The sequence below is a fragment of the Chinchilla lanigera genome, unplaced genomic scaffold (assembly GCF_000276665.1).
Source record: "Chinchilla lanigera isolate Chin_1 unplaced genomic scaffold, ChiLan1.0 scaffold00018, whole genome shotgun sequence".
NCBI classification, from domain to species: domain Eukaryota; kingdom Metazoa; phylum Chordata; class Mammalia; order Rodentia; family Chinchillidae; genus Chinchilla; species Chinchilla lanigera.
In genome coordinates, this window is record NW_004955419.1 from 25136435 (window position 1) to 25150192 (window position 13758).

At 37.6% G+C, this 13758-nt stretch overlaps 1 pseudogene; it reads left to right on the forward strand.

Annotated features, from left to right (window-relative positions):
- The first annotated feature begins 692 nt into the window (after positions 1–692).
- The window catches only part of LOC102008226, a 21820-nt pseudogene continuing 8754 nt past the window's right edge, over positions 693–13758 (forward strand).

Here is a 13758-nt window from a genome sequence, read left to right on the forward strand (position 1 = left end):
TGTAACCTGGCCAGTCGGATGTAACCAGAGGCAGCTGGCAGGAGCTTCTGAGAACCGCTTTTCAAGAAGGAACCAGACTCAGCCTTTTGTCATCCTTTGCTCTTTACCCTTTCTCATTCTTCTGACGGAAAGACAAACTCAAAGCCTAGGGAGCAGCCTCCATCTTGCAACACAGCAAAGCAGGCAGACAGGAGGTGCCTTGAACTCTGCTCCAGCCATGGAAGGCCCTTTCTATTCTTGTTAATGTGGGAGAGAAATAAGCCCCTTCCTTGTCGAAACCACTGTAACAGGGTTTTCCACTATTTAAGGCCAAAATTGAAGCTAACCTCCTCATGCCAGATTTCAGAGACTCACTTTCCTTTCCTTAACTCTCTGTCCTTGTCCCATACCTGAATTGCCATGTGCAGACCACACTGGCCTTCGGAAATATCCCTTCGCCTTTAGAACATGCCCATCTGCTTTTCTCTCTGCCTGAAGTGCTTTTCCCTTGATTTTCCTTCCCAACCTTGAGGCCTCACCTCAAATGTCACCTCCTCAGGGAGCCTTCCCTGACTAATCTACATAAGACAGCCATTTAAGTGGTCTCTAAAACATCTCCCTATTTTATTTTCTTAATTTTTATTTTAAAGAAAAAGAAACAAAAAACCAAAAAACCCCACAAAATTCCAACACAATATGATGGGAGAGTAACAATGGTCAACACATTACGTATTGCTATCTTCACATCAGTTCCTCAGAGTACAAGATGTCAGTATCTAATTGTCCAGACCGTATTAGCACAAACCTAGCTCCCTATTTTAATTCCTCACAACATGTATAACTTTATCTGATTTTTCTTCTGAGGTTATTCTGTTCTCCTCTGGGCGAATACAAAAGTAATGACAGCAGAAGTCTTGATGTTTTCTTTTCTGCTTCAAGTATGCCCATATACTTGAAAGTTGTCTGGCACACAGTAAGTGCTCAATAAATATTTGTTGTATGAATGAAAGTTTTGCCTGGGACCTGTCTTTACAATTAGGAGCCAATCTCATCCAGTCTTTATTACTAAATATCTTCACTATCATTGTTTATACTAAGTAGCTATATATTTGACTTCTCCATTTACTTTTTATTTCTCCTCCACTAGATGTGAAGTCCTTGAATATAAGGATTATGAGACTAGTGCAGTAAATAACTAGGGTGTCCCATCGCCATAGGTGAATACATAAATGACTCAATTAATTTATGAGTTCACAAATTAATTAATGAGTTAATGAATGAGTAAAAGAGGAAAGGAGATGGCTGTCACCACACATACATAAAGATACAGACTAAACTAACTGGTAGCAAATTTAAGCCAAAACATGCTTTGGTAACTGTATCTTCTATATGGGGGCTACTTAGATGACTCTAGTTTTCCACCCTGGTTTATCCAATACACTGGTAATGTCTGCTTGTACTAAGTATCCACGTAGAATAACATCCTAGGATGGCTGGGGATTTAGCTCAGCAGCACAACACCTGCCTGGCAAGTGCAAGGTCGTGAGTTCGATTCCCAGTACCAGGAAAAAAAAAAACAAAAACAAAAAAACACCCTAGGTATTTTCTGCTTAGGGACACTATGAAAAACAAAAAAAAAAAAAAAAATTTATGGAAAATCCCTAAACTCTCATTTTGTAGTGAGAAGGAAATTCAGCTCACTAAATATACCAATATATTAAAAGTTATATAATTATAAGGTAGACTCTGAAAATGATCTCCTTTCACAATGAAACTAATATAAAACAATTTCAGGGCATTTGCAAAGCTAACATAGAAAGTTTACTAGGTTCCAGAAATCTTGATAAAAACTTTTCATGAGTTATGTTATATTCCTTCCTATCACATAAAAGTAAGGTTAAGAAACACAGGTCATATGGTTATTTCACGCCAGATCCAGAACACAGAATGTTGATCTGACTCCTGAATGCCAGTGCTTAACCACTGAACAAAGCGAGAGTTAGCCAGAAAGCAAGGGGCAGGACAGACTCTCAGATGCTTCTCTCTAGACTCTTTGCTGAATGGTATAGTATACATGGCTTCCATCCCACCTGGCCTATTCTCTGCTGCAATGTCTAGATGTTTTATGTTTGTTCTATAGCTCTTATTAGCAACACTTAAGTCTCTGCTGAAGGACTTAACCCATTTATGTCAATGGTTGCAATTTTTTGAATTTTTATGTAAAAATTCATATGTTACCTAGAAAAACCCAAGGAACAAGAATTTGAAGAGAAAAATTTCTATTATGTACCATTATTATGTGCCATTCCCAAAATGGAACGCTAGGCATAAATGGATTCATTCAAGACTGATCTTACAATATGCTAAACATCTGACTTGGCTCCCCTCAACAGATTCTGAGGAAAGCTGGACACAGATGCTTAATGCTAGAGTTACTTGAGCCTCTGAGTTTGTGCTCTGCAGCTGGGCTCTCTCGGCTGGGCTGTCTGATATGTCTCTTATTCTAGGACTGAGCTCTGGCAGCAAGATTAGCATATTTCAAGGTTCCTTTGACATGAAAAGAGTGTATCTGCTTGAAATGGAAAGTTAAAATGACATCCTCACTGGGCAGAAACGTGGAAAGAATAGCACTTCCTTTGAAACATCATTTACTAACCCCACAGAAAATGTTTAATTACCTCATATCCAATTTTGTATGAGTTATTCTAGAATACTGTAATAGGGAACATGGCTTTTAATCACATTTGGCAGATTCTAAATTGAAAACACTTTAATAGATTAAATCATCAGGTACTTTCATTTCCTAATCATTTCAGCCCTGCAGCTCAGAAAAAGAGCACCGTGTGTCTTTTCCCTTGGATAATACTCCTCTGGACCCATCAGCAATACATCTATATGTCTATAATAGATTTTCTTTGGCATTTGATCATTTCAACAAAAGAGATGAGGAGGAAAGGGGTAAAAGACTGAAGCATGTAGTTCTGCCAACTTTTTCTACAAAAAAAACTATACAGTTCAACCTTTCGATCTTCTTCCTAAAACAACTTTTATACATTTGTACGGTATATCCTCCATGTCATTTGTTTTACTTCAGGTTCACACTGCTGGAATATTCAAAAGAACCAAGAGAATTCTGGGAAAACTAGAAGAAAAAAATCACCAACCTAAGTCATTGTTGTTTTTTCAAACAGATTTCAACATATTCCTTTAAACACTAAATAAAAAGTAGCATGAATAAGGAATATATTGTTAGGCTAGAAAAATGTATCTACATTCAAACCATTAACACCTCCCGCTTCACTAAATGTAGACAAATTTCTAAATGGAGGCCATATGGCTTTTAAAAATTAAGGCCTTATACATGTTAGAAATATAGCCAATCACAATTATCAAAAATAATTCATGTCTGTATTGCTTATCACCCCAGGCATTGCTTACATCCAAAAAGAAATATTAAGCTTTGTGGTGCGGCAGTTCCTCGCAACGATCAGAAGCCAGTTTCCTTATCGGTCCAGCAGGAGTGTAATTAAAGACAACAGCCAGAGCAGCTGTATTGAAAACATGAGTCATTTGTCTTCCCCTTCCCCCGCGCCTTCTGCTCACGTAGCTAATCTGAACACAACATCAGTTCCATCATCAAGGCTCTTCAAAAGGGAGAATGATCGAAAACAGATCTGTCACCCACTGGGGACGTGTTATCACATTACACAAAATGCACATAATTTAGGTTTAGAAATTCAGAAGCTCCTGATATAGGGCAAGCTTTGGAGAATAAAAAAATTACCTGTAGGGATAGAAAGAATCTAGAAAATTGGTTTATCATCAGTAGTGGTCTAGAGAACGTTTAATAGGCTTGAGTGGGGGGAACTCTGACTGGGAACAGTCTCCAATTTCTAAGTGACAAATACTGCCACCAGGACTGATTTCCAGCTACTGATGTGACATCACTGAACACTGAACAGAGAATCTGAACCCAGAATTGAGAAGAAACGCACAGCAGGATGTTATTATATAGTGTTTCCGCCACACAGATACAATAGATACGGGTGATCTCAAGAACATGGACAATTGTAAAATGTACTAAACACATAGGAAGCCATGAATAGTTTTTATTACCTCTCTTTACAATGTAATTTATTGCTATTCAATGTAATTTAATTTTTAATAATGGTTACTATTTAATTACCACCTTACAGATTCCTGAAAATAATTTTCTCTCTGAAACCAGTATAAACTGGCTGCAGCCGCCACTCTCTGGACGTAACCCAGCCGCCACGGTACTAGAAGTAACAAATCTCTCTCGAGGACGACAGATGAAAGGGAACGCATAACAATATTAATTTTAAAGTAGAATTTCATCACTTCTTCAATAATTTTCCCCAGACTTTCCTTTTGACAATGATCTTCCCACAAAACCAGGGGGAAAAGTAATTTAGGAGCATGCTTATATGTTGTTATAAAACAACATGTTCATTTCACAGTCAGAAATACTGAAAATGTAGCCTGACATAGTGGTGCATGCCTATAATCCCAGCCCTCAGGAGGTTGAGACATGAGGATCACCAAGAGTTTAAGGTCAGCTCGGGCTACATAGTAAGATCAAGGCCCATCTGAACTCTACAGCAAGATCCTGTCTCAAGATAAACTAAACTAAACTAAACTAAAGAAATGTTGAGAATGTGTTCTATAACTCTCTACTCTTTCTGTGTATGTAACCAAATGCTAACAGAAAATTTTGGCTGAAGAACTAAGACAATAAATACAGTGTGGGGTACCGAAGGCTACATTGAGAAGTTAAAAAAAATTATCAAGAAAACAGCTACATGGACTTCCACTTCTGGAATGATGGAGTTAATATATTTTTCCTTATCCCTCCCACCAAGTACAGTTATAAACCCTGTAATATATACATTAAATAAACAAAACTCTGAAAGCTGAAGAGAAGCAGACAGGCCAGCTAGGGAATACCACCACACTGATAAGTTGGTTGGCTTTTCTTTTTACTTCATGTATCTCAGACTAGTTCCAAAAAAAGCCAGCAACCTCAAAACCCCGGGGGACACAGATGCAAAAGCCTCCCCTAATGTATGTGTTCCCTTGCCAAAGGACTTTGTGATGTTGAAACTGTTCTAAACTTTGTACTGAGATCAAGGTCCTAGTTGTGATATTGTATTATAGTTTGTGGCAGTTTTTTTGTTTTCTTTTACAGTACAGATTGTTTGCCTGCTTGTTGGCTGGGTTGTTTCGTAGTCCTAGAGATGAAACCCAGAGCCTCAAGCATGGAAGGCAAGTACCTCACCCCAGTAGTACAGAATATCTTAACCTTTTAAAATTAAATATATTTTAGCCAGTACAGAAAAACGTAAAGATTTTTGCATATTAATAGAGTAACCTGTGATGTTTCAATGATTGCGGGCACTGTAGTTTCGCAAGATGTTACCACTGAGGAAAACTTGGTAGAGTATAAAGGATTTCTCCATTATTTCACCACTACATGTGAACTGCAACTATCTTAAAGAGCTTAAATGAAAAAAAGAAACACCAGTTACACATTTCCTACTTTCTCAGCTACCTCAGAATATTACAGAGTTGTAACTCAGACATTAGGAGATTTTGGGAAAGCTGTTGGTATGCTAAGTAGGTCAAGATACTTTTTTAAAAAGATGGAATAGACACTCTATAATATTGCTGAAAAGAATCTTACATGAAGAAACAATTGAAAATATTTCTAGAGAGCCAACAACTCTGATCCTTTTTTGCCCCATAGTTGGAAAGTTAACTATATTACAAGGCTACCCCCATCACTTACTCATTCAGCAAGTAACAGCAAACAAAAACACTGAAACAGCACCCAGGATTTGGAGGAAGATTTATTTATGTCAAGAAGCATTTATTTATGACAAGGAATCAACCCTTATAAAAACATCAGGCCCTGATCTCTGGTGGTCTGGGGCTTATACAGAGTTTGCAAATGGGAAGTATACACAAGCAGAGTACTTGGCTGTCTTTGATTGGTTCTTACAATATGCATCACAGTGACCAGCTGTTTCTAAGAAACAGAAGTAACAGGAACTGTAACAGGAACTTTTATGTGGGCAACTAACAGAAACTGAAGTATACTTGGAGGGAGGCATTTTCTGCTACAAGTACACGTCAATGTACCAGGTGGATCTACCATAAGTCATTGTCATTCACCTTTACTGGCTGGTCAGAGTCAACGTCTGAGTCACAATAGGAATAGTTAACATGTTTTGGACAATCATCTCGTTCCACACATTTGACATGCACTACTTCACACAATCCTTCAATAACCATACACAGGAGGAACCATGGTTATCTCCATCTCATAAACAAGAAAAGCTGAATTTGTAAAGAGGTTGACACTTGGCCAGTAAACTGTAGAATCAGAATTTAAAACCATGTCATCTTACCCATTAAGTTATATTACACATAAATTTCAAAGCACAAAGGTTCAGGCATGAAGCAGAGGTAACACAAGACGTGACCCAGACTGATATCCAAAAGTTCCTCATTTTCTTGGACATCAAATAAGGGCTATGGGTACATAAACTACTACAGAAACTTGCATGCAATGTCTGGTACTTAAGCAGGGTTTAATTCCAAGTTTCACAAAATGGGGAGGCTACAACGATTGCACCTCATCTCCATCTGCCCAGGCTTTGGAGGTAGAACAGTCCTGAGCTTTCATAAATCCAGCTGTAAGAAGTTGAGGAAGAAAGCAAGGAATCTGTGATGGGGTGGACATGAAGCAAGTTAGTTACTCCAAAGTTTCCTGATAGGGAAATAGATCTTTTGAAAATGGGAAGAGAACCAAGGCATGGAGGGAGGGGAACAGAAAGTAAGAAGAATTAAGATGTATTATGCACATGTAACAAGTTCCCACAATGAATGCAATCACCACTGCAAACACATACTAATAAAAATGTTTTAATTAAAAAAACAAAGTTTCCTGATAATGCTAAAGCTTACCATCTAGTACATGCTCTTCATTACAATGAAGAAATCAGAATCTCCACAAAGTACTATGATACTTGACAATGTCAACACACAGGCCTAGAGCAGTTATGGGAACGGTCTAGAGACCAAGTGCCAGACTGCAACGCAAAACCTATTTATTTATCGCAAAGTGCCAACACCGCAATTACACCTGAATACTGAGGTTTTAGTTTAGAAAAACACCATACAACATTTTTTGTCTTAAAAGAAAAACACAATAACATGCATGCCATAGGTTCACCACCACTGGCCTAAGTATAGCTTGGCAAATTTTCTCTTTTCTTGATTTTAAAAAAGACAAGTTCAGAAGATTTGTCATGTTGAAATATGAGAAGCTTAAGTTAAATGATCTGGGGGCTGGGGATTTAGCTCAGCGGCAAAGCGCCTGCCTGGCAAGTGCAAGGTCGTGAGTTCGGTTCCCGGTACCGGAGAAAAAAACCAAAAAAAAAAAAAAGTTAAACGATCTGGTGTCTGAGCTCCTAAATGGTATTTCTGTTAAGTGGATACTTGATCAGTGCCAAAAAAAAAAAAAATCAAGGACATTTGTACCCGCTTACTAGAGATAGAACTTCTTCCAAATAAAAAGACTTCATACAAAAAAATCAGTCTAAATGGAATATGGTAAGAATTCTTACATTTAAGTAGAATACGTTATACAGGCTTAAAAATCACCTGTCATACCATTGTTTGTACTCTATAAAATTCTAAAGGAAAAAATCTGTACACAGTTTTAATAACAACTCATGTTCTTCAGTGTTACAGAGATAAGCATGATGTGATCATTAAACAATCCAGTTACTGCCTGAAACTGAGCCATCTTGGAGAACACCAACGTGTTAATGAAGTCACGGCCAGAAGCCATTACTGTGAAGACTACTAGGGTCACGATGTTTCACAGCTTTCCCCTGACCCCTGGCCACCAGCCACCACAAGGCCTGGGAGACAAGGCAACACAGAGGGTGGGACTGGCCCTACTGATAGCAGAAGAGTGACAGTACCTCCATACCTGAAGGAAACGTACAGGTCATGGCTGACATTTAATAGGTAATTCACTCAGCTGGCATATCGATTCATTCCAAGTCGTTTCATGTGATTCTCCTTTTAATAGCACACTGGACCCTTGTGTATTTCCTGTTTGCACTCAAAAACAGCAAGTTCTCTTCCCTCCACTCTGGGTCTTCTAAAGGAGGACAGAAAAAGCAAGTAGTTAGGAAACCACCGGGATCTCTGGCTTTTCCTACCTTCAGGTTATCGTTTCACTTTGGTCTGACTGCTTCTCCCCAGGGTCAGAGCTTCATCTGATTTCCTTTCCCTTTTGCCAATACCATCACCTGCACTGCAGTTTGGGACTCTGTCTCCTGGTCCTCACCCTTCCATCAGCGTAATCTCCCAGAGTGAGCTCTAGGCACATTTTTAGGGAGTTTACTATGCATCACTAGGACAAAACATAAAGAAATCAAAATAACAAACACATATAGGTTACAAACTGATAAGGCTCCCCTGGGTTCCCCGAGTAATTGTTCCTTCAGTCAAGCACAGTCCTTGGGGCAAAGACTCAGTCTATGTTCTCAAAGGAAGAAATGCACTACCAATTGTTAGATCATGGTATATTTCTATAAAGTAAGACTCAAGCAGCCTTTCAAAATGAGGAGCTGATGGTGTGTGGAGGAAATTCATCATGCAGAAATGATCTGAAAAATATATTAAGTGAAAGTTAAGGAGAGAACAGATTCATTTTGTGTGCAAAGGAGAGAAATATATGCTTAAGCATATAGAAGTGTAAATGCTTAAAATGCTTGTAGAATGGTACGCTAGAAATGGATAACAGAGGTTACCGCCATGGAAGGGAATGGTTGCCAAAAGACTTCTCACGGTCCCTTTTGTATCCTTTGAAGTTGTGTTCTTTTTTCAGCCCCGTTACATGTACAGATAGGTGGCAGAGAGATTTTAATGTGAAGAATCTGCAGAGATCATCCAACTCTCCCGCATGAGAAAGAAGTCCGTTCTTTTCTCTCACTGTCCCCATCTCTGTACCCATCCATCCACTATAAGATCATTGTGAAGTTTAAGTGCAATTTTTACTAGTGTGTGTTTGTGGTACACAAAATCTGCATCTGGTGTGGGGAATTGGTAGGTGTGTGTGTTATAACATCATTTTTCATTCCTTTACCCCTGCCCATCTTCTCTTTCCTTCTTGCTCTGACCCCTTTCGCCATCAAAAAACCTGCCTCCCTGTTTCTTACCATCTCTCCTTGATGTTCTCTTTATTTATATTTTGGGTTTCTCATATAAGAGAAACCATGCAATATTTAATTTTCTGTGCCTGACTTACTTCCTTTAACATTAGGGTCTCAAGAACTATCCATTTCTCTGGCAATGACACGATTTTTTGCTTTGTTAATTATTTCATATTGGTGTTTATTTAATTAATTTCTGCTTCATGTTTATTATGTTCTCTTTTCTATTTTCTTTCAGTTTCATTTGATGTCCTTTTCTCATTTTATGTGCTTACAATGGGGGCTGAGATTACTGATAGTTAGGGTTTTTTTCTTGGCTTCCTATTACGTATGTTTTAAGACCATATATGTCCTTCTAGGTGTGGCTTTTATTCATCTACAAAAATGGATAGGTAGTTTTAAAAACAGTATTTTCGCTTCAAGTATTTTTCACTTTTATCATTGTCTTTGACTTATGGGGCATTTGTCTTATTGATAATTTCCAAATGTAGGTAGATTTTTAAAGTAATTTTTGTTATTACTGCCTAATTGCACTGTAATTAGTCAAAAAACAATCTGTATTATATAAATACTTTGAAATGTATTGAAACTTGATTTTTGGCTCAAATTTTGGATAATTTAGTAAGAGTCTTGTGGTATTTGAAAAGTGTATATTTGATACTAGGTGATTCCAGGCACACTGTTTTATATCTGTCCATCAGGTAGTTTTTGAATCTTTTTTAAATCTATGTCTTTACTGATATTTTGTTTGCATTTTTATCAGTTACTCTGCCTTGGACCAATTCTTAGAAAATGTAACAACAAAAGTATCAGAAAAACTGTGTCTTAGTTACTTTTCTATTGTTGTTGGGACAAAATGCCCAACACAGTTTGTGGAGGTTTTAGTCCATACTCAGCTGGCTCCAAGGCAGAGTGGCACATGGCAAAAAGCAGCAGTTCATGGTGGTAGAAAGCAGCAAAAGCAAACAAGAACAAAAAGGAAGGGGCAAATGAGCAAGCCTCTTTCCCTCCCTTATAAGGTATGCAGGCAACCCACCTTAGGGAGGGTGTAGCACTCACACCCACAATCCCAGCAAAGATCCAATCAGCCTGTCCCCATAACTGCACCAGGCTTTGGAGGGACATCCAAACACCAACCATAACAAACCAAAAATCTGAACAGACTTGTATCTATTAGAAAAACTGAGTATGGCCTGACTTTTTTTTCACATACTAGTACAGCATTAACATTTCTGTCTGTTATTTCATATATTTCTTCAGTTCATAGAGGTGAGACTGAGATTTCATTTCAACATTGTTAGTTCTTAAAGGTACGGCCTTTGACAAATTACATCACCCATCTGTACCAGTTAATCCTCATTGTCAATTCATTAGATAAAGAGGCTGTTAGAGAGATGATTGGATTGTGGTGACACTGTACTCATTAGTGGATTAATCCACTGACATCCAAGGCTGAATGTACCTTTAAGATACGGGACCCCATTGGAGGAGATGGGCTACTGGGGCACGGCTTTGGAGGGTATCTCTGGCTGCTGCTCTTTCCTTTGCTGTTTCCAGCTCTCAAAACTTGAGCAGTTTTGTTCTACCACATCTTTCCACCAGGATGTGTCTGCATTGCAGCCTGCGGATCACAAACCTCTGAAACCTTGAGCCAAATGAACCTTTCCTTTTTTGAATTGTTGGTCTCAGCTATTTTGGTCACATCAACGAAGGGCTCATGAATACATCTTCTGTGCTGCAGTTTTTTAAACTGTTGATCCCATAGGTGGAATATTACATTTACTTAGTACAGTGCCCTGGGTGGTAAATGATAGGATAAATGATAAGGATAACAATGCGTCAGTTACATGAACAAGCATCTGTGTTCCCCTCTTATATATGCCATAAAAGTTATTCACCTAACTTTACACTTATCCCTAATTTCCTTAAGATAAAACTCTAGAAGTGGAATTGTTAGATTAAAAGAAGTTCGTGTTAAATGGGGCTAAAGGGTCCTTCAGAATGGCAGAATCAACTTACACTTCCACAAACAGCATATAATTGTTCATTTTCTTTGCCTACTCTTAGACTCTTGCCTACTTGCATATTTGCCTTTTTCTTTTCTCATGGGTTTTTAAAATTTTTTAAATTTTTGTTAGTACATGTTTGTACATGATTATATTCATCACGGGGAGTTAGTACTTGTACATAACATATCTTAATTCTTCTCTACTTCTCCTTTTCCATTTTTGCCAATTCCATATTATATTTATTTTGCAGTTTATTTATTATTTAGTATGCATGAACATTTACTAGCTCTATCAACATCTGTAGCTGTCCTTCTCTGAACTGCATTTTTCATCCATTTTACCAGAAGAGATGACAGAGAGGAAACCTGATGCAAATCACTAAAGCCTAGTGCAGAGTTCCAAAGCAAATCCCAAGTCTCCACTTTCTGAGGACCCAAAAGTATTTGCAAGACAGACATTTTTCCATCCAACTTTCTTCTATGACACTGAATTTTTCAGACTGCTTTATAAGCTTTCTTTATGGTGTTCTCTGTTGTTTGCCTTTTAGCTCTACTTATGATTGACTTACTTTCATTCTCACTTAAAAAGGTAAGGCCATGGATGAAGGTTTCTAATTGAAATTTTGGTCATATCGTATAGGTTCTTCCAGGAAGATTTTGCACTAGCATTTTTTTCTAGACTTTTTCATCTATAATTTGTTTTTCATCCTATCTGAATTTTGTACATAAATACAAGGAGAAATTGAAAAATACTGTGAATGATTTTTTTTAAAAAAATGATTACAGTAATAGACACATTGCCATTAATTTCCCCTGAGAATACAACCTCTAGCTTCAAGCACATATTCCATCATTCTTGCCACTTTCTGGAGCAGTTCTAAAGTTCTGCTTAACGCGTATCTTTACAAGGTGTGATTTTTTAAAAATACAGTGAATGCTACTGCCGAGTGCCATCCAATAGAAAAGCGGGCTTGTGAAAATATCATAGTGTGTTTTCTTCCACATTATTCACTACATCTGGCACCATGCAACTTCTGGCTCTTCGAAGCCCAAAGTCAAAAGGACCATGAAAAGTAAATGTTTTAAAATGGTTCATGACAGCACAACTGAAAACACTCATGAAAAAGGATTCCCAGAGCTGATTCAGAAGCAGTAAGAATAATGGAATAAGTGTGCTCTAAGCAGGGGAGGTGTATTTTAAGGTGGATTAATGGCAATGAGTCTTTCACTGTAACAAATTTTTAAAATCTTAATACATACTGTATTTTTCAGTCAACCGTGCACATAACAACAACAACAAAAAACAAGACAATGCAATTGCTCTGTCACATTATCTGTTGGGATTTAGTTCTTTAATAATTGTAAATTATTCCAGAAATCACTTTTTAAAAACCATACTATGAAGATGTTTGCAATGAGAGTAGTTTTCCTTTCAATATGTAAGAGGAAAAATCTTGGAAGTAAGAAAGAAATATAAGTTTTTAAAGGCACATTTACACATATCCACGTTTAGGGTTGTATGCAGTTGAAATTATACTGCACAGATTATCAAATAATATTGTTTACTTTATCAAATAATGTTTTCATATATCAGATGTAATTCTACAATGCTTAGAACTCAGAAAATGAGATCATTTGAATCCCAGGCTATGGACAGCACCAGTTATACCTGAGTCATGAATGATCTCAAGTATATAACATGTCCTCACAACAAGCTTCCCTGAGCTGTTTTCCAGGGACTGGAAATTACTTCCAGGATTAACAATGCATGCAGCATTGTTCATATTGTAGCATTGACAGTTTAAAAGTAGTTAACATCTCTAAAAGAGCTACTTGATTAAATTTATTTGAACTAAGGACAACCCATACTTTCTCATCAAATTAAGGTCTTGTTAAATGCCTAGCGAGATAGGCAATGAAGTGGAGGCCCAGAACAAGACCCCTAGGTACGTGCAATCTAACAAGTTGATCCTAGGTACTGACTAAACTGAGGTGTTTCCTAAACATTTACATACCATGTTTTACAATGCAAGTTATTTTTGCCAAGTTGGTAGAACTCTAATTTTGCTTAATGATATTTATAAAACTAATACTTCATACCCTCCCTTGTGAATAGGTAAAAATTCATATCAAAAAGATCAAACTGTGCACCATCCAACGCAGTTTAATAAAAGTGGCTGAGAGCTTAGAAAAGCAAAGTAATGGAAGATGGGTAAAGTATACAACAGTAAGGGACACAGACTTTTACTCTTGGCCCTGTTCTCTTCAAAGCGTAAGTGTGAGAATCTGAGATACTGCCTTTCTTCAGATGCCACAAACATAGAGCATTTCCTGATTCAGCACTTCCCAAACTAATATCCCAAGAATCCTTACATCCAAGAATACAAGGAACTTTGACCTGGGAAAACCATTTGAAATACATTTTGGGGAGGCCTGGGGTTTTAGTTTAATGGTAACAGTATGCATTTAGCTTGCACAAGGTCCTTCAAAAGGACCAAAAGAGAAAAAAGAAATGAA